This window comes from Corvus moneduloides, chromosome 2 (assembly GCF_009650955.1).
Source record: "Corvus moneduloides isolate bCorMon1 chromosome 2, bCorMon1.pri, whole genome shotgun sequence".
NCBI lineage: Eukaryota > Metazoa > Chordata > Aves > Passeriformes > Corvidae > Corvus > Corvus moneduloides.
This window is the reverse complement of record NC_045477.1, coordinates 64,112,297-64,133,214: the sequence shown is the minus strand read 5'-3', so window position 1 is coordinate 64,133,214 and position 20,918 is coordinate 64,112,297. Positions and strand designations below refer to the sequence as shown.

At 34.2% G+C, this 20,918-nt stretch overlaps 2 long non-coding RNA genes across 2 annotated transcripts in view; one reads left to right on the top strand and one right to left on the bottom strand.

The window, feature by feature from the left end:
• LOC116439846 overlaps positions 1 to 20,918 on the top strand; it is a 44,741-nt gene that overhangs the window by 5,532 nt on the left and 18,291 nt on the right. Inside the window, exon 2 of the long non-coding RNA XR_004238324.1 lies at positions 2,225 to 2,329. This is a non-coding gene — a long non-coding RNA (uncharacterized LOC116439846). The remainder of the gene's footprint in view (positions 1 to 2,224; positions 2,330 to 20,918) is intronic.
• On the bottom strand, positions 11,381 to 20,556 carry LOC116439845. Its single transcript, XR_004238323.1, has 2 exons — positions 20,160 to 20,556; positions 11,381 to 13,058 (listed from the first exon to the last, which is right to left on the bottom strand). It is a non-coding gene; the product is annotated as an uncharacterized LOC116439845 (long non-coding RNA).

Here is a 20,918-nt window from a genome sequence, read left to right as displayed (position 1 = left end):
TCCCTTCCCCCAATATTAGCTTTCCCTTCCTTTGGTAAACCCTGGTGGTTTGAACTATCATTAAAAGGAATTTGGTTTTTTTCTACTTTAAGCCTTCCCTATTAAATGAGAGTTCCGCAGATCACAGAGCTACAAGTCAGTTGCAGAATATATGTTGTGGTAAGTAGAATTAACCTCTTGACCTTAAGTTCTCCTCTCCTGGGATGCACACAGATATTTTCTAACCATGAAGAAGTTTTTACAGGCAAACAAAGCGTGGCTTTTTGCCACTATTTCTGATTGAAAGTTGAGCTAGTAGTCCACATAATTCAAGTTCTTAGGCTATTTTAGCTGTATTTAGTGAAATTAAAGTTGCACATTTCTACTAAATATCTGTCTTTTCAAGGGCAAAAATGCATCCACAGTTATGCATCCACCCCATTTTGACTTGGGAAAATGAAATGCTGCATTTATATTAAAAACCAGACTTGTTGTACTTCTTCCTTAGTTCTTATAAAGGTGTATTTGCAAGCGGCTGCATGCATTTCTTCATGTTTTGCTTTTTTTAAAAAAACCGTATACACATGATTTTGCAGAAAATGGCTGGAAATGAAGCTCTGGCTGTCAAAACCAAAAACAGTAACAGAGAAATTATTTGACTAGTTCTGTTAGGAATGGTTCTGCAAAATCTGAAATTCAGCTGAATGCAATAAAGCTTGACAATACTTTGAACCTGTCATAATAAAGCCAAAATATTTCAGAAGAAAAATTTGTTATGTTTCCTAGAAGTGGAAGCAACAATATATTGAATAACAGATGCAAATAAAAACTATATTGTTATTGATAGCATTAGGACCAAGAATGAACACCTTACACTGTAAATGACCACCTATGTCTATTTATCATGAATGTTTTAGGTTGATTATGCAGCAAAGACAACAGTGGTTTAAGTTTTGTGTGTAATTAAATTTTTTTTTCTCTGATGAGTGAGAAAGAAAGCGGTAAAATTTGATAATAGTTTCCAGGATAATTTTCTGGCCAATTTAGAGAAGAATGACTTGCTAATTTCCCATTGATATATGGGAAATTTTGTAAATTGTGTAACCAAACTAATTTTTATAATTCTCCTGAGAAGGTGTCTGTGTGTTACCCTTTATTTCGCTGTTTCAGATGAAGGTAGAAGAAATAAAGAGATTTATTCAGATAACAACTTTTAGCTTGTAAGAAATACTTTTAATTTTCTTTTAAAAAATAAAATCAATTGACTTAGAAAAGCATTAGACCTTATTGTGTGAAACACATTGTTTTGCCAAGACAGATGGACGTATGAATCTCTGGGGAGTTTGCATGTTTTACATTTTACAGTAATGGTTATCTTACTTGTGGACGTAACTACAGAAACAAAATCTCTCAGACTGTGCTGGTACAAGAGGACACAATTTGTACTTCTGCAAAATTATGATACAGTATTTTGGTTCCTCACTGTAGAATTAGAAACTTTAGAAAAGTGGCATATTTGTACATCTGCTCGGAAGATATATATATATTTCAAGCAACCAATTTTTCTAGAATAGGTAAATCCTGAAATGTCTTTGGGCTCTTCAATGTATTACTCACTCATACTCCAAAAGGCCTTAATTACTGTACAGAAAGAGTAAAATATTGCTCTTGTAGAATGGTTGTAACTAGTGACCTCTTAATCCAGTCAACGGGTCTTAACAATTTACTGTTCTAACTCTGTCACGTTACTTCTATAAGAACATGTTCTTAGTTCATGAGAATGAAAAGTAATCTAACTTCAGCCTCTAATGAATGACTTGAACCAGCTTACTGTTGTTCTGTAACAATGTTTCTAAACATTTTCTATTATTCTTTGTAATGTTTTTTGACTTAGTAAGCTTCTGCAGCTTGATTGTGAAAAGGTTTTTTCTTAATTTTTTGGTTTTTTAGAGTGTCCCACAATGACATGAAGGGATGATTTTTACATTGTATTAGTATATATGAAATTTCTTAAGAAAGGAGAAAATCCCTATCAAGATATGGATGAATATATTTAACAAAAAAAAAAATTTATACAGTGTAATTAAAGAAAGGTAAAGAGACATTTTCCTCAGGTGAAACTATCTGGTTTTAGGCCAGTCAAGCAACATTAGAGAGATAGTTCATTGCTTATACATTTCTGCAGTAAAAAAAATTAATTAAATTTGTTGCACTGTTTTCAATAGCCTCACTTTGTCTCTCTCAGGGAAAACATGGGATGGTTTCCTCTGCTAAGACCAGTGAAAGCACAGGAGAAAGGAAGCTCACCTGGGAAGATTGTCTCTTATGAGCACAAAGAGCATCTGTGCAGGTAATACATACATATGTACTTTAAGGAATTCTGCCATTTGGCGTTGGTAGCACAGCAGATGTGAGACTTAATGAGAAATTTGAACAGGAAGAAGCAATTGTTTCCACAAATTCTTACTTTACCATAAGGGGAGGAACCATAAGAAAGCATCAAGTCTCAGACCGGAACATATATTTCTATTCTTAGGAGACTGAAAGCAGAAATCATCTATATCAATAAGACTGAGTAACTTGAAAAACTAAAGATATGGGGTTTTCTTTAATTCCAGATAATGAGATGCCATTGAACTTAAAACAATGGTGGTTTCTGACAAGAAAAACCCACTAAATTTAAAATGTGTGTCAATAATTATAGTAAGTAGCTTGCAAGAAAGAGACATCTGTATTTCTCTGTCAGACTTCTTGCTTATGAACATTAAAGACAAAAATATGTGTCCATTAAAATTTATTAAAGTTATATACATACAATTATAAATATTTTATTACATAAATATTTATTATATTTCTGAAATAGGGGATCAGTTACTGCTTCTTTTTTCTTTAAAGGGAAAAAACCTGGTTGTATCATTAATGCAACATATACATCCCCAGTTCTAAATTGGATGTTGAATGGTTGTTCTCTTTTCTGAGCTCTCAGGATAGTCTCATAGGTTTTATTCTACACTTCTGATTCAGTAATTTTCTTGTCTGGTTTGCCTAAATTTTATCATTCTATCTGGCCTATTGACTACTTTGTAATAAGAACTGCTTTGAAATTTGAGACAGACAATCCACCTTTTGTAATCCTTTCCTAAAGAAAAGCTGAAACATCTGAAAGCAGGAAGGCATAAGACCCAGCTCTCACTGCCAGTTTGTAGCCATTTGGAGCCAGATAGATTAGACAAGCTGTTCACATATGATAAATTCAAAGTGTCAGACTTGATGTTGATGTACAGAATAATTTTGTGACGTAGAATACTTGGTGCAGACGTGACAGATGCAAAGTATGACAACAAGGTCCATGGCATCTCTGAGATGCCTTGAGCTGAAGGTGTTACTTCTCCTTTCCCATAAATCTGGTTTTGTTTAAGAATCATGGGCATAGAGAAAACTGTCCTGAGACATTATGTACTCAAGAATAATGTCTCTTGTTGCAGCAGCCTTTTTTCATATCACCTTCTATCTTCTTTTTGCTATTAGAATTTTATGTAGCATTTAAAATTTCTTTTCATATAAACTTTCTATTTTACTTATTCTTTTAATGGTATTTGTTGTATATTTGGGTAATCTGGATCTTAATCTTTTGTCAAACATTTCAGCCTATGATAAATCCACTTTAAAGGGTTTTTTTCACACTCAGTGACAGAAATCTGAATTAGACTTCCCATTTTTTCTAGACTTTCTTTCAACTTAAACTTATTTGAAACATGGTTTTGGAGTTTTAGATACTAGAACTCTCAATAATGTTATCAAGTATTTAAAAAAAAAAATCTTCCTTCTGATATTTGTCTTGTTTCTCAAAAATTTTATTTTCTTTCTCTTTCTACATATAAGCTTGAGTTTAATCCTTTTATCCTCATTCTTCTATAAATCTAATCCATTCAAGATTTTTTTTTTTTTTTTGCTGCTCATATATACTCACCATGGGAACCGTTTTATCACTAAATGGTCTAAGCTTTTCTAAGCATTATATGTCAATGTGTTACATGTCTGTATTTTCTTTGTAACATCAAGTTCACATGTCACTCTGACCTGTGTGTCAGCCCCCAGCTTTATTTAATTGTTCTAAAGGCTGTGTTGACGCCAGAGATGGTAAGATGCTTACAAGATGAAATTATGGTAATGTTCTATTTGTAAGTTAAGTGCTGTTGAGGTAGAATAAAGGTAATACTGAACAAGCAAAACAATATATTGCAATTATGTTACAGGATAAATTCAGCTTCCGCTGAATATAGGACATGGGAGGTGAAAAGGTACACTTGTCTTTTCTGTTCAGCATTGGTTTTCACAAGATCTGTAATTCAGCTTCCTGCCAAGCCAAGAAAATTGTGAACATGAGAGCAAATGAGTACAGATTTTACTTTCTGAAAATGATTTTGTGATTTTCATAAAACAAAAGAATGCTAAATGTGTATCTTGCTTGCTCTTGTATACAGGTATCCAATAATTTCTAAATGCTGCTTAGAAATTCAGGTCTCATAAAAGAGCAGTATTTAGCTGACCCATCTTTAGTAGTTATAGCTGTACATCTCACATTGTTTTTTATAACATGAAAAATTCTAATTGGTTTTTTAGGTTAAAATAAGAGTTTCACAGTAACTTTCATAGAAAGGCACAAAAATTAATTTCTGGGCATAGGGCAGCGATATGGGATACACATCATAAAGTCACCCCAAGACAGTAACAAATCCCTAACTTTGAAATTACAGCTTGTGTAACTGTTTCACATTTTCGTAAATGTTTTCAAAATTCCTTTCTCATTTTTAGTTCTTAAATAAACAACATTCAGGCTACTGAAGCTAATTCCTCTTCATGTGTGTTGCGTAGTTTCACATTCTGACCAAAACAATTAATAATCATTTTTTGCTTCTCTTCCTTTACAAACATTACACATATCCTCACAAAGAGACATAAAGGCAGTTTTAACGTGTTTCGTCCATCCTGCTCTGCATGTAGATGTTACATTTCGCTGGGTTCCTTATTTGGAGTGCATAACATTCTATACCTTTCCTTCCTTGTTTCCCTCTACCTTTCTTGTTTCAACCTCACTTCTGGTGTTTTGCTGTATTTTGACTGAATGAAAAAGGAGAACTGTAAGACAGGGGGTGTACTCTGCTGAGTGTTAGGTATAACATAATGTAAAGCAGTAAATATTAAAGAAGCATTCACGAGGAAGAGCACAGAAGCAAATAAAGGTATACATATACTTCTCTGTCTGGATCTAATTCTAAAATGAAAACTGGTAGATCCAAAGCAGAAAGTTAAACCTGTAAAACTATTTACCTCTTTGTATACAGGATACAGATTATGTAGACTTCAGCATATGTGGTGTATACATTCCTTTAGTATTTCTTTTCATCACTGTAGATAAATGAATAATTATATTACTTTTATGACTGTATGACTATTCAGTAGATATTTATGCCACATGAACCTGTATACCTACTTAGAATAAAGGAAGAAATAAGTTAGTGGAGAAAATAACAACAACAACAAAAGTAAAATGCATAAATTGCCTCTTGACGCAAGGGTAATTTCTGCTTGGATAAAATGCAAATTTTTTCCAAGCAACAAAAAAAGGGTCTCATTTATTTTTACATTTTATATTTTTAAGACAAAAAAAGGAAACATAATATATCAAGAAGGCATGACACTTTCAATTTCAGATTACAAAAATATCCTAAAATAATTATAAATGCTGATACTGGGGAAGTGGCTGACACAGCAGGAGGCTTTGCTACCTTTCTGCAGGACCTTGATCGACTGGAGAATTGGGCAGAGAGAAAACTGATGAGATTCAACAAGGGCAGGCATAGAGTCCTGCACCTAGGGAGCAATAACCCCAAGTACCAGCACAGGCTGGGGGCTGACCTACTTGAGAGCAGGTCTGCAGGGAAGGGCCTGGGAGTACCGGTGGATGACAAGTTGACTATGAGCTGGTAGTACCGTTGTGGCCAGGAGGACCTGTGGTATCCTGCGGTGCATCAGGAGAACTGTGGCCAGCACGTCGAGGGAGGTGATCCTCCCTCTCTACTCGGGCCTGTGTATGGCCACATCTGGAGTGCTGTGTCCAGTTCTGGTCTACACAGTTCAAAGAAGACAAGGAGCTACAGGAGAGGGTCCAGCAGAGGTTACAAAGATGATGAGAGTTCTGGAGCATCTCTCCTATGAGGAGAGACTGTAAGAGCTGGGCCTGTTCAGTCTGGAGAAGAGAAGCCTGAGAGGGGATCTCATTAATGGATATAAATATCTCAAAGGCGGGTGCCAAGAGGATGGTGCCAGACCCTTTTCAGTGGTGTCCAGCCATAAGACAATGAGTAAGAACCTTGAATTGAAACACTGAGAGTTCCATCTCTACATGAGAAAGAACTTCTCTGCTTTGAAGGTGGCAGAACACTGGAACAGACTGCTCAGGGAGGTCGTGGAGTCTCCCTCCCTAGAGATACACAGAACCCACCTGGACATGCTTCTGTGTCACCTGCTCTAGGTGACCCTGCCTTGGCAGGGTGTTGGACTGGATAAACTCCACAGGTTCTTTCCAACCCTAAAAATTCTGTGATTCTGTGAATTATATTTTAGTTACTTTTTCTTGCCTTCTTTATATTCTCCTGGATGTACAGGAAAAGTATTACAAATAAATCATTCTTTTTGATGTATTCCATAACAAAAAGAGACAACTTGTACCACTCTAATACAACCACAACCAGATAAAAGTTCTCATAACACAACTTTAAATTTCATTTTGCTTTTTATATTCTATTTATTTCAGATATATTTGCATGCATTTAAAAGCAAATGCAACTTGCAAATGAAAGTGGTTGCCAAGTCCAAAGAAATGTATTGCTGCTTTATAAGAGCTGTTAACTTTTCAGAATTGGTTGACATGACTGGGTCCTAAGGATAAAAAAGGTAACACAGACACTAAAAGAAAAGAGAGAGTAGAAATGCTAAACATTCTGGGTGGTGTGTTAAGATCATTCATAAAATAGATTGTTTAAAGGACGTTTTATTATTATCTTATTAAACTAGCACACTGTTTATGTGAATATATGGTACATTGTATAAAACCATAATAAAATTGCAATGGACTAGATAGCTGTGATGGAATGAGTATTGCTTCAGTGGTGCATGCCAACTTATGGAATGCTAATGCCAGCTGAAGTAACATTTTTTGGTTCAGTGAGTTAGGCTATCAACATCCTGGAAGCTATCTCAGTGAACACACTTTTTGTCTGTTTCAGGGTTCAAAATATCATGGACTAAGGAAATATTTGCATGCATGCTAAGTATTGGATCTAAGAAAACATCCACCTCCTTTTCTTTTTTTTTCTTCATTTTGTTTTCTAAATTTTTATTGCGTACAGAATCTAACATTTCAGTTGTAGAATTCAAATGTGAACTATTGAAAGAATTGCTGTAAGTATAATGTAGAAAAGTGGGTCTTTCAGGGTCATTGCTTATTCCTTTGCATTGATTTCTGGTGGGTTTGTGGGATTCTTGGTTTGGGTTTGGGGTGGGTGTGTGGGGGCTTTAACATGTATGCTTAAGTGCTCCTCATTTTGACATTCTGTTTTGGTTTTTTGAGTGGGTACAGGGACTTTCTACCCATCATTAACAATAAGGCCTTGAGGAATATCTGCAGGAAGATATGGCATGATAACAGGCATATATGATTCAAATATGAGTCAGAAACTGTATGCCTGTGCTAGTGGATCTCTTTTTAGCTCGGGTGTAGTTCTGTACTGTTTAGATTACACTGTACCTGAACAGTTTGACTCCTCAAGAGAGGAGCTATAGTTACATGCATCTAATGCAGAATTGGTATTAATTTCATCTGTTTTGTTTTTGTAATGGTTTTAAATTAAGAATTTCTGCTCCTCAAACATTTAGAAAATTGAGCACCAAGAAATGGCCAATGTGGACAATGCTGCTGTTATTTTTTAAGTGCAAAGCCACAGATTGTTTAGCCTCCTTTCACTCACTGCCCAACCGTCTGTGTGATGACTTCATTTATCTGCATCAAATTGTGCTGTGCAAATGGAGAAAAAAAAATTATGAATCCCAACAGGAACATTCAATGAGATTTTAATTTCTAGCCAGTCCACAAGCCTGACAAACTTTGATGCTAAATGAAAAAAGGAAAAGAAGCTAAAAAACCCAACCAACCAAATAAAATAATCAAACCCCAACCATTCAACCAAAAAAAAAAGAAAAATGTCCGTAAATATCTGGTTTTCTAGGAAACTTCTGTAAAATTGAAAAAAAAAAATTTCCCAGACACATATTTGATTTTAAGTGGAGAGAGGACAATTGCATTTAATATAGCCTTCAACAGAATTTTTATAAGTGTTTCTAGCTGAGAGTGTGTCCCAGTGTTTTCTCATTCTGGTACTTTCTTCATGTTTGAGAGAGTTTTAAAACAAGTCTGCTACAAACATAAGCAAAAATGCCCAGAAACTTAGTTTTAAAAAATTTTACATGGTACAGTTTTATAAATTCTGGGGCTTTTATGGTTGTTGCGGACTTTTTGTTGTTTTGGAGCTGTTTTAATTAATTTATTTATTTTAATAATAGTAAATTCTTAGCAGTTTTAGGAGTATATCTCCTCTAGGAATTTAATCATTTATGCTCCCCTATTCATTATTTATTTTAAAATATAACCTCATTCTATCCATTAGAAACTGATGTATACATATTTAAGATGAAAATTTTCCCTTGGAATGAGATATGTAAGGTTTTAAACACTTCTTGCTGTATAAAGGTAATTTGGAATTCAACAGAACAACACTAAATTCTGTATATTACTGTTGTTTTCAGGAACAATATATGACTCCGGAGAAAAAGTATCATAAATTATAGAAATTATATATTTATGAATTAGACCATATTTTTTGCACATATTGTTGATATTGTACTTGAATTATGACCATAACCTAAAATTACTTGAATTAAAAACCCAGCAGGTTGGAACAGGAAGCAACAATATGGAAGATGGGCGTTTATTGACCATTAACCTTTTCATATATTTTAGAATAAAGGATCTGGAAAACATAAATTGAGTAATCTTACCTTGGTAACATAGCCTACTAAGGGCAATGGCACTATTTTTACGATTTTATTTCGGCTTTTTTTGCTTCTAAACATCTGAAATTTTAAAATTAATGTTAAAAGGATGGCAGTGTTCATCACTGTCAGATCATGACTGCCAACATAACAGGAAACTTAGTAACCAGTGGCAGACAATTGAGTAATTTTTTCTCCATGGTGAAGATACTGATACGTAGTGATCAAGTCACCTTTTTATCTATTCAGTAAGCTGAAAATTTTGAATTTTTAACTGTCATTATAAAACCTTTTTGCAAGATTGTGAATAATTTCTGCATACATCCTTTTAACTTCTCTTAGTCTATTAGCATTTTTCTCCTAGTGGACACCAGAATGGTAGAAAATATTCAAGTAGCAGTTTTATGTGGTCTAGATTCCGTCCTCTTTGGTCAAATGTCTTTCTTTTCAAAACAAATCTGAGGCTTATTGTCAAATCATTTTGTCTTGAAGTTGCCTTGAAATCTACGATGATGTACAAAAACATACATCACTGTTTTCTGCATCCATTTTTTGACTATTAGTATCACCTACATTCATTGTTTCAATACATATTATTTTAGCTGCTTTAAAGGAACTGAAGTTTGTAAACTCTGGAGTAGCTTAACTGTGAATGCTGAGGAGGTAGTTGCTGTCAAGTTTCAGGTACCTCTTTATGTATGTACAGGAAGATATGTAGGCTAGGATTCATTAAATATTACTCTAAGTGTTAGAAAATGAAATAATAATCATAGAAGCTATTCATTTTGGGCTACTTTTCAAAGTCAGAAGGATGAGTTGTCTCTAAAACATGCTTCAACTGACCTATGTTAAACACCTAAACTACATTATGAAAAGAATTGCTCACTGGAGGCCTCTGATCTCCAGGGATTAGAAAATGAGGCTAGGTTAACTAGTTCAGTCATAGACACCTATGACATGGAGAGTCAGAAAAAGAATTTGAAACTCGACTTGAGATCTTACTCCTTAATAGATAGATGTTATAAATTTCACATATTTGGAACTAGGCCAATATTTTAATTGGTTCTTAGGACAAAAGGACAGTTAACTGGGTCTTTTCCTTATTCCCTATATTTCAGGAAAAAATACCTTAGAAGAGGTTCATGGAATAATATGCATGTATAATATGTAGTATGAATTTTATATACCAGTTTTCTATTTGATTCATACTCTCTGTGTGTTTTGGAGCATAAATTGATCCTGGTGATTTGTCTGATGGATACTATCTGACCTGAAAATAGCAATATAAATATTAGAAGCATCTCACATAAATGTGCTTGAATTTATCCAAGTGTGGTCACACATTATTTTAGCTGCAGCTGTCTTTCACTTACAACTTCCTGTATTAATTACGTGTGTTTTATATGTTTAATGTTCTGTCTCCATCATGGTGGACCTACATATTACAGCTGACATTTAAAGCAAACTCCCAATTCCTTGGTTAGTGCAGCTTATTAATATAACTGCCTCAGACATTTCGCTTCTTTTTATCCAATGTCCAAATACCCTTTATTTTTGTTTGTTTACTCCAATAATATCTTTTATTTAAAAGCCAAGTAGGTTTCATAATATTTCTTACAGGAAAACTTCAGTTTAGTTTAGTTTTTGAGCGAATTTCAACCTGTTCTTTGATCATTAAAATAAATTATAAATTCATACATGAGCTCTCACTAGAAGTAAAAGCCAAGCAGATGTTGAGTTGAATGACACATCTGTTGGCTTGAGAAGAAATTATATATATGCCAAATTGGATTTGCCCTTTATTTTTCTTAGGAGACTGAATCTCAAAACTGAAGCAGGCACAACATAACAGGGAAAATTATGGCTTTTAAGTCTAGTTCCATTGTAAATCCATATCTTAATGATAATATTTTACATCTTTTTAATTGCATTAAAAAACATTTCGCTTAGACATGAACTGTACATCAAGATACATGACTGGGCTTGCAAAAATTATCATTGGATATATTCAATGACATATTAACAGTCAGTGTAAAAATATAGAATTTCTTCATGTCCTCAAGCAAATCCATTTTAGTGAGCAATATAGAAATTAAAATCAGTTTATAATTAGATAACTAAACATTTTACTATTATGAAATAAATGGCTTAATCTTTTTCTAACAAGGAAATAGTACTAAACCCAGTATAATTTCTAAATGAAATAAAATTTTACACTGGAAAGAACTGAGCAGGCAGATTATAACAGAAACCTCCCCACACATTCAAATCATAAAAGGCATAAGGGTTATTGAGGGTGACATAAGAATAACATTTATTCAAATGTTCTGAAAAAGATCATGTTATAGAGATGATAATACATTTAAAACATTCAATAATGAAACATCTTAATAACAGTTATTAGTGAAAGGAAATGTGCAGAAGTTTGTAATACAGGAGCAAAGAGACACTGAATGAAATTGAAAAGCAACAAATTTGAAGGTGATTAAAGAGAATACATCTTTGCACAATACATAATTAACCTGTAGTTTTCATTGCCACAGTATATCCTTGAGACAAGAGTTGGATGGATAAAAGGATTAGACAGATATGTAGATGATGAAAACACTCACAGCCACATTAGAGAAGAAAAAGAGAGAGAAAAAAATATTTTAGCACATAATTTAATCACTAACTGAAAGAACAGATAAGACTTTGGCATTGTGCAAGTTATTTCATAAAAATTTATTCCTGTAATTTTTTTTTTTTTTTTTTTGTAATTTAAATGAGAAACATTCATTCTTCAAAGACAGATGTGTCCTAATCCATTTTTTCATTCTCATTTTTGTTGAGAAGCTTAAAATTTTGGTGTAATATCTTCCTCTTCATCCCTGTCTATCTAGTATCTGCTTAGGTTTATTTTTATATATTTTTCTCAGTGAAGTCTGCTTACATGCTCCTTGGTTCCATGTTACTCAGAGCTGTTTTCTTTCCTATCTTCCTGTTTTGACTGCAGTATAAGGTCACACTCATAACTCACCACCAAAATTTCTATTTATAATTTGCAATCTGTGGCATCATTTCACGTTTGCATTATTCCACTCCACGAAATTTATTCTAAAGTCACAAGCAATTCAATTAACTGAACATAGCTGCTCCCTACAGGTTTAATTAAAGTTTAACTCAAACTAATTTAAATAATGGTTTCCTGTTACTAGTTCATTGTTATGCCAGTTAAGCAAACAAACAAAAAACCTCAATTCAATACAAATCCAGTCAATTCACAGGACCTTGCACTGTTGAGGTAATAGAAATCTGTTGTTTTTTCATTAGTAAATAAATAAATAATATTTACTGGGAAACTCATACAATCATCAGGATTTTCATATCTCTTCTTCCCATTTAGGGCTAAATAAGCTTTCATTTTTTCATTCTTCTCATTTAAGGATTCATTAAGATTAACTCAGTACTTTGGTGCAGGGGAGCAGCAAGATTTAAATCAAAGGAAAACTGTAATACAGAGTACCTTGTTTTGGTCAGGATGTCAAGAAGCCATCTGGTCCAACTCACTGCTGAAAGATTAGCTTGTAAGAGGTCATGTCCATGTGAACATTGAAAATCTGTATGAATGGAGATTTCACAGTCCTTCTGGGCAACCTGCTTCTTCATTTAGTTAGCATTCCTCTGAAGGTCTTTTTTCCCTCTTTGTGCTAAGAACTCTTGTTCCTACAGTTTGTGTATACTAATTATTCTCCTTTGCTTTGCACTTCAAAAGATGAGTGCATCTTGTCTGTAATCATCTTCTAGGTCACTGAAGATGATTCAGGTCCTTCCTCAACTGTATTCTCCCACCTGAAACAAATCAATTTCTTTGACATTTTCCCATGTGTCTTTTTTTCCATGAAGACTAGTGGGATACTGAAGGATAAACAGCTAAGCTGTTTCAAATATTTGCATTACTTGTTTCAAAAGGTGATGGTAATTTTCAACTGAAAAAAAAACAAAAAAGAAAAAAATTTATTTCCTGTTGTGCCCAAATAAAACATGAATGGACATATGGAACAGTTGATCATACTGGCAAAGTATGCAGAGGAAAATAATATGGAAATACTAGGAATGGTTTAAAACAAGTTATTATCTGACTAATCAAATTTCATGCTGCTGATGTTAGACTGTGTCCATTTCCTGACCTATACCTCTTAAAGCTACTTCTGAAATCTTTGTCTTATGTTGAAGCCTGCAGTATGCTTGTAGCTTAAGTTAATTTTTAGAAATGTTGCTGCTGAGATTATGCATTAGTTGACCTCAAAATTTCATGCCACTTCTATTAAAAATCGTGAGATGAACTTTATAATGACCAGAACACACAGTTCTGCAATGGAAGAAATAATATAACTTCCATCCAGTAGTGTAGTTGCTCAGAATCACAACAAAAGTAGAGCAAGCAGATCAAAGGAAATATAAAAGATTAGCATTGGAAGCACTGTCAACACTTGTGTCTCTAAAGAAAAGAGTTTGAAAGTGACCTTGTTTCATTATTAAAGACTGAAGTTCACATTCTGCAAATGACACCAATATTGGATGTAAAATCAACTAAAATAAACTAAACTAAAATTAAAAAAAAAAAAAAATTATTCCAGGAAACAGCTATGAAGACTGTGGTAGCTGAAACTTATCTGTCTTCTCCTTATTTTAGATTTAGGAAAAAAACATTTAACAGTAATAAGTGAAGAGACAAAAGCTTGCATTTCATTTAGCAGTAGTGTATTAGTACTAACAGTGTAATTTTAATAGTAATAGAACCAAATATAACATTAAAATAGTAAAACCTCCTTATTTGATATACAAAATGCTTTCTACGAGAGAAAATAACAGAGAAAAGCTACAGAAAAAAAAAAAAGTAAATTACAATGCACTTAAAGATCACTTTGGAAAAAAAAATTGTTTGAATTATTGTTAAAAAGTTTGTGAGAAAAATCATGAAGCAGCTAATCAGCTCTTTGTCAACTGCTCCTTTTCCATTAATGGTATAATAGGAAAAAAAACCCCAGCAACTCATCCTTTTTCCTGTTAACAATTGTACTCTATTTTACAGTCCCAAGGCCAGATGGCAAATGGTTGTCTGTGGAGAACCATTCATAATGGCAGATCCTGTTGAATTTTATCCCATAATGTGGTTTCAAATACTTCATAGAAATATCTCATGAAAATATCTCATTAAAACATAGGGGGATATTTTTCAGGGAATTGTCATTTTACTTCTGACAGAACAATCCTGAACTCCAAGTGAGATATACAAAATACTTCAAAAGCTGAGCCTAGGAATTATTAGTTCTGCTTCATATTAAAAATCACTCAATTGACAGATGCAGACTTTTTATGGATTACTATAATTTTTCATGTTGTCCCAAATGTTAATGGCTCTTTTCCTCTGTTCCACAGGGAGCAGCTATCCCTTCTTTTTAAGTGCTATGACTCAGTAACACAATTACATTATAAATAGAATAAATGTGTTTAATGCATTTTAGGTTAATTTTCCTATTTCCTGCCTTATCTGCTTTCAAGTTTGTTCTTCTACATTACTACTAGGGGATTTAAAAGCTTTTCCCTAGGTACCTCATTTTTCTTTAGTTTAGAAGATGATCAGTGTAGAATCTCTCTGTGTTCAGAGATCTAGACTGAATGACACTTTGGCAGTGACCTTCTCTTTCTCATAAATAAATTTCTATAGGCAACTCTTGTTTTACACCAAAAAAGATGGAAAGGGTGAGGCCTAAGTTAGTTGTCTGTGTTTTTTACGGTTATAATTCTCCTCTATCTCAATTAAAAGCTATTTTCCCTCAATGCAGGGAATTGAAGTTGTGCCATTGAGGTCAGCATCTGGGACAGACGCAAATCTGTAAACACAAAAGAACACTCAGTAAAAGGAATAGCAGGTATGATTCATCACACTGACATTTCATGTAAAGGAAGAGAAATAAACATGCAGGAGAATGTTTTTATTTCTTCCAATAATGTTTTTGTTTCTCCCACCTAATAACTTAATAAGTCCTGACCGTGATTAGGATGTCAGTCCTGGTGAGATCACAGCAAGAGTAGGCAGTATGGTGAGAGATAAGCAGCCCTGCCAAATTTTGTACTTGAAAGTTAGATTCCAGATCTAATTTAGTAAGTGGATTGAAGAGAGGCATGAGACACTGAAACCGAAAAATACAATTCCAGATCTGTCTCCAAGTTGCTATGATGATTTAGGCAAGCCATACATTATTTCTACAGCCCCATTTCTGCGCTACTAATAGAGTGATTAGATTTAATAGGAAGTATTTGTGTTAGTCAGGTCTTTAAAAATGTAATACATTAAAGAAGTGTAGTAAATATTAATTCTTTATTCTTTTCATATGATTTTCAGTACTTTTTACCTTGTTTCTTTATTTTAAGGGCATTCCAATAGGTCTTGTAAGCCAATATCTAGGATTCTCTTTTCTAGCTACTTGAAACAACAACTGGTCCGCTTGCATCTTTAGCTTTCTATCAACATACTTAATTTTTCATATTTTTCCCGTATTCCAGATAGAGAGAACACGGTCCATCACTCATTGATTCAGAACAAGAGAAAACCTTAAAATATTCAGCTCTTACTTGGTTATGAGCTAGAGATGGCCCTGCTCATCCAATATGCCGATGCTAAGCCTTTACAGTTTGAGTTCAAGCTCGGATGTTGCAACTCCCTGATCCATACTTTCATACTTAAAGTTCACTATAGAGTTAATAGTTCTCTTTACTTTGTTCAAGACTGGATATTTTCACAATGGGTTGGTTGGGATTTTTAACAGTTTATTGTGCTATTTAAATATTTTTATTTCACTGTTTTCAAGCATACCTTTCCTGAAGTGTTTCAACTATGATAGCTCTTGTATTCGTTTGTTACTGCAATATCCATTTTTTTGATTGCAGACCTGGGTGTTTAGTTTTGGTCTCAAGACTGTATTTTGTAACCCTGTTCCTGAAAGGAGCTGCCACCTTCTGTTCTTTGCATGCGCTTGAGAACCAAACCTGGTTTTATTTCTTAGTATAAAACTCACATTGACAGAGATCTGCCTCTTGTCAGTATTTAGTACATATGTCAAGTTTATTTTGCCCCTGCTGCCTTATTCTCTGGTTAGCAGATGATCCTGCCTTGTGTTCACTATCACAGTTACCTGTATGTCATCCTTATTTGTTGTAGAGCTCTGGTCATTCTTTATTTCTATTGATTACATGTTTTCATCACTGGCTTCTTATATTAGAAACTCCTACATACTATATCAATAACCACTTCCTTATTGCACTGTGTTGATTTCAATTAGATCTATCATGTCACTACTTTCTCCTTACAGTGCAGATAATATTGTAGTGTCTTATCAGCATGTCTTGCAACAAGACTGTAGCTCCTCATGGAACAGAGATGCCCCAAAGTGCCAAAGTACTCATCAATTTTCAGAAGTTTTCTCATCTGATTTAAGGCCTTCCCTTCCTTCAGGCAATTTAAGGGTAAAATTGATATTCTTTTCTTAACTGTATGTTTTTATTTTGTGATAAATCGAAGTGATTTATTGTCTTTTAAAATACTTGTATGCTGGAATTTGTGAGTTCACCTTTCAAGGAAAAGGGAAGCTGAACTCACTTTTGTTCATTTTTGTTTTCTTTCTGTAACAAGTATCCTAACCACAATTTCTAGCTTTAAGGCATTTATAATAGAGAATTACCATAGACATGATAAAAAAGGATTTCACTAGTATAGTCCAGTATGCAAGTGAAGTATTTAATCTAAATTATAGTGCAATAAAAATGTGTAAGAAAGTACCAATAAAAATTTATGACTGAGATCTTTATCTTATAAAGTTTATTTTGTAATGTTGTCGAGAACACAAACAATTTTGTTCTGAAATATTTTGAACAAATATTTCTACCTCAGCAGTATATCTGTGTATTCATAATAAATGGAAAGGAAGAGTTTTGTATGCATTATGAGACACTACAAGGAGGAGGTTTGATGTAGTTATGTCAGACTGTTTCAATCCTGCGGGAATGTAGTGAGGGACCAAAGTAAGGAGCATCTGCCATTTAACTTGTCAAACTTACAGGGACCAGTGGAGCTGACAGACATTGAAGGAAGTGTGTTTTGCAATTTATAAGGATTAGAATACTAATTTCTGCTGCATTTCTAACTAACACGAGACGTGTAAGCAAACTAACCTGCAGTCTTACTGAGTATTTTTGAGGCTGCTAGGGTACACAGTGAAATAACTAACACAAATTGATTTTTTTGTGGCTTGAGTGTTCTAGATGAAATCAATGATGGTGTTCTCCTTAACTGTCATGATTCATGACAAACATTTTATGGGGAAAAAAAATATATGTTGTAATTTTCTTTCTCAAAACAGTCATAAGGGAATAAATGGTGACTGAAAAGCTAGAAATGTGGGCATGAAAAGCTAAATGTTAACTGCAGACAGCAGGTGTCTGGTTATGATAATGATAATTTCTATTAAAAAATAGAATTATAGAATTTAAATGCAATAAAAGTATTTCAAAACCTAAAAAAAACCTTTCTTTAATAATTAGCTATACTTTATGTCTGCAGGTCTATGGCTATAATTTTACAAACAAAGCAAAGAAAATACTGAACTGTTTAAAAGTTAAGAACACAAGTGACAAAGGAATTAAACTGATTTTTAAAATATTTTTCCCCATTTAATTAAAAATCTCTAGAAAAAATATTCTTTCAGCATATGTCATATCACATTACTCTTAAAAGAATATTTGGTTTCCATGGATTTTGCATTATTTCTCTCAGTGCAGCAGATATATATCTAATTAAGCAGGACCTCTCACTTTAAAATTTAACATGATGCATGCACAAGATTTTAATGTACTTGGAGATTACAGTTTATGCTTTATGGTAATTATCAACAATACTGCTACTATTAACAATTAGGTACCAAGCTCACTTGGTATGTTTGTCACTGGCCATCTACTTCCTATCGGTGCAAAAGGCTTAACAGATTCTCATGTGGCTCTCATCTTCCAAACCTCTGTAATTCCAGGGAAAAGTCTTACTTATTTTTCATTAAATTAATTGAAAATTAAATCATTACAATTTAATCCTATCATCATCAAAAGTATAATTTTTAACTGCATATTATTAACTTCTAGTCTTTCAGTTATTTTTTCTGCAATTACAGAAGTAAGATGGATAAAGATATAAAAATGCTTTATTTCTATTATCTGAGAAAAAAAGTGAAAGTAAGAGGGAAGTTTGAAGTATTTTATACAGACCCCAAGAACATTCTATGAAAATGAGAAAAAAAGAAGAAAATACTCCAGAATGCAAATAAAACTGACAATTTGGAGTTCTAAGTTGGAGGTCAGGGCCAGCGATCTTTAATATTATTATAAATGGTCAGGATACAGGAATCAAATGTACATTAAGTCTGCCAGTGATACTAAACTAGGAGGAACTGTGGACTCCCTTGAGGGCAGAGAGGCCTTACAGGGAGATCTGGATAGACCTGAGAGCTGGGTGATCACCAGCTGTATGAAATTTAGCAAGATCAAGTGCCGGATTCTCCACCTGGGACTGGGTAATCCTGGCTGTACACACAAATTGAGTGATGAGAGGCTGGACAGAAGCTCCACAGAAAGAGAAATGGGGAATTGGATTGATGGGACATTGAAAGTGAGTCAGCAGTGCCCTGGCAGCCAGGAGCCCCAACCCTGTCCTGGGTGCATCAGGCACAGCATCACCAGCCAGACAAGGGAGGGGATTGTCCCACTCTGCTCTGCACTGGGGCAGCCTCACCTTGAGTCTTGGGGGCATTTTTGGATGAACAAGGATTACTTGGTACTATAATGGCAAATTCATAATATTTATTTAGTACCTTTCTCCATGAAAGCTTTCTTAAGCAACAGCTAAAGCTGTATGTCCTATAATTTGATGAGATACATAGTGTATTTTTAATCTTCCTTAAACTTCTGCCTAAAATATCATAGAATACCTTGAGTTGGATATTTAAAATCTCTGAGGATAAAACAACCTATCTAACTTTGGTGCTTTAACATGGGCAGAATCTCATTCTGATGGCTATGATAATTACCTCTTTCCAGGCAAGGCCATCTAGGACTTTAACTTCTGACCACTGTGATTTTAAAAATCAAATTCAAATTATTTGCCTATGTTAGGTGGCCAGGCTCTCATTTCATAAAGTTTAGTAAGTTCTAGAGGCATGATTTATTTGCCAGGCTTCACAAACCCATACTCGAAGCGACCAAGCCCTGTGTTTTTATCTTTCAGTTTCATCAAATCAGTGTTTACCTGTAGTCCCATATTTTTCTCTCAGAGCATTACTTATGTTGCTCATAAGTTAGGCCCATTTCCTTTATTCTGGAAAGAAAAGGAAATCCCATTCCCTTATTCAATTTTGACCTCTGCTTTCTGGCATTTTGCCCATGCCTTGTTTGTCATTTTTGCTTCATCAGACTGCACTTCCCTTGGGTTTATGACATGTTCTAGTCCAAGCTTCTGGGCAATATACTTGCCTAACTTCTGGGCAAGCATAACAACCTTAGTGCTAAGTATGTAATAATCCTATGCCTTAAAATAACAGGAATAATACAAATAATAAGTATTTACTTTGATTTCGTAAATAGAAAAAAAGTCACTGAATGTGCAATGATATGCTGTTTAAAAAAGTGCAGTATAAATCATATGCTTGTATAAAGCAAATCATATGCTTTAATGCTTAGATTCTACAGAGACTGTGCTATAGAAATGTTGAAGAGAGATGAAAATGCAGTTTTGAATAAAACATCAAAACAATGGTGACAGGAGGGATGTGTCATTTTATGTACTTGATGCAATGTGGTTTATAGGATCAAATGTCTTTCATAAAATGCAGAAGATTTAACATTATTAATTTTAATTATTTTCCAAGCTAAGGATTCTTTCAGAACTATATGGGGTGCTATAATAATTTTTCTCGGAGGACAGAACCCATATCTTTCTGTGGGGAGACCTAGAATTTTCCCAATGTTGCTCATGGTTCTCTTACCTTTAGAATTCTGCAGATTGCAGTTTCACCAGTTTTCAGAGGGTCCATATAAAATTTTTCTTCCATGTTCACACTCCCCTCTCTGTTTTTCTTTGAGTCAAACCTGTCGACTTTCCATTGCTTTTGCTTCTTTAGGCTGACAGCCTGCTCTGTCTGCCACAATTAAAACTGTGGGAACTTCTTCCATGGAATTGAAAATCCCTCGACACATCATAATTTTAAAAGCCCTCAGGGCTGCGTAATAAATATATCATGATACATCAAATAAGAATAACTGGAAGAAGGTTTTCTTCTGAAATCTGAGAGAGGGAGAGAGGGAGTGTGCATATGCATGTATATTCCTGTATGCTGTCTATAAAGTACTGAAGGCAGTATTTAGCCCTGCCCTGCCAGCAGCTCTGTGCTCCTCAAAACTTCCCTTTAACCTTGTGGCTGCAAGCAGCTGTGGAACAAATTCCAAATATTTTAAACATCTAACACCTCATTTTAGAAGCATTCAGGGATGCATCAAATGGTAACATGTATCTCTGACAGTGGTCCGATGAGTGATCTGAAGTAAACACAGAGGCTGTGCTACTCTGTGTCTACTTCTCTTTATTTTTAAAAGAGAACTCATGGTTCCTCTGTCCTTTGCAATGTTCTTTGAGCTCAATGGAGCAACTATGGCACTGAAAAGTTTTTATTAACTGTAAAAGAAGAAAACATTAAATGGCAAGCATTTTGAGGGCCACAGAGCCTGAGTTCTATGCACTTTTTCTT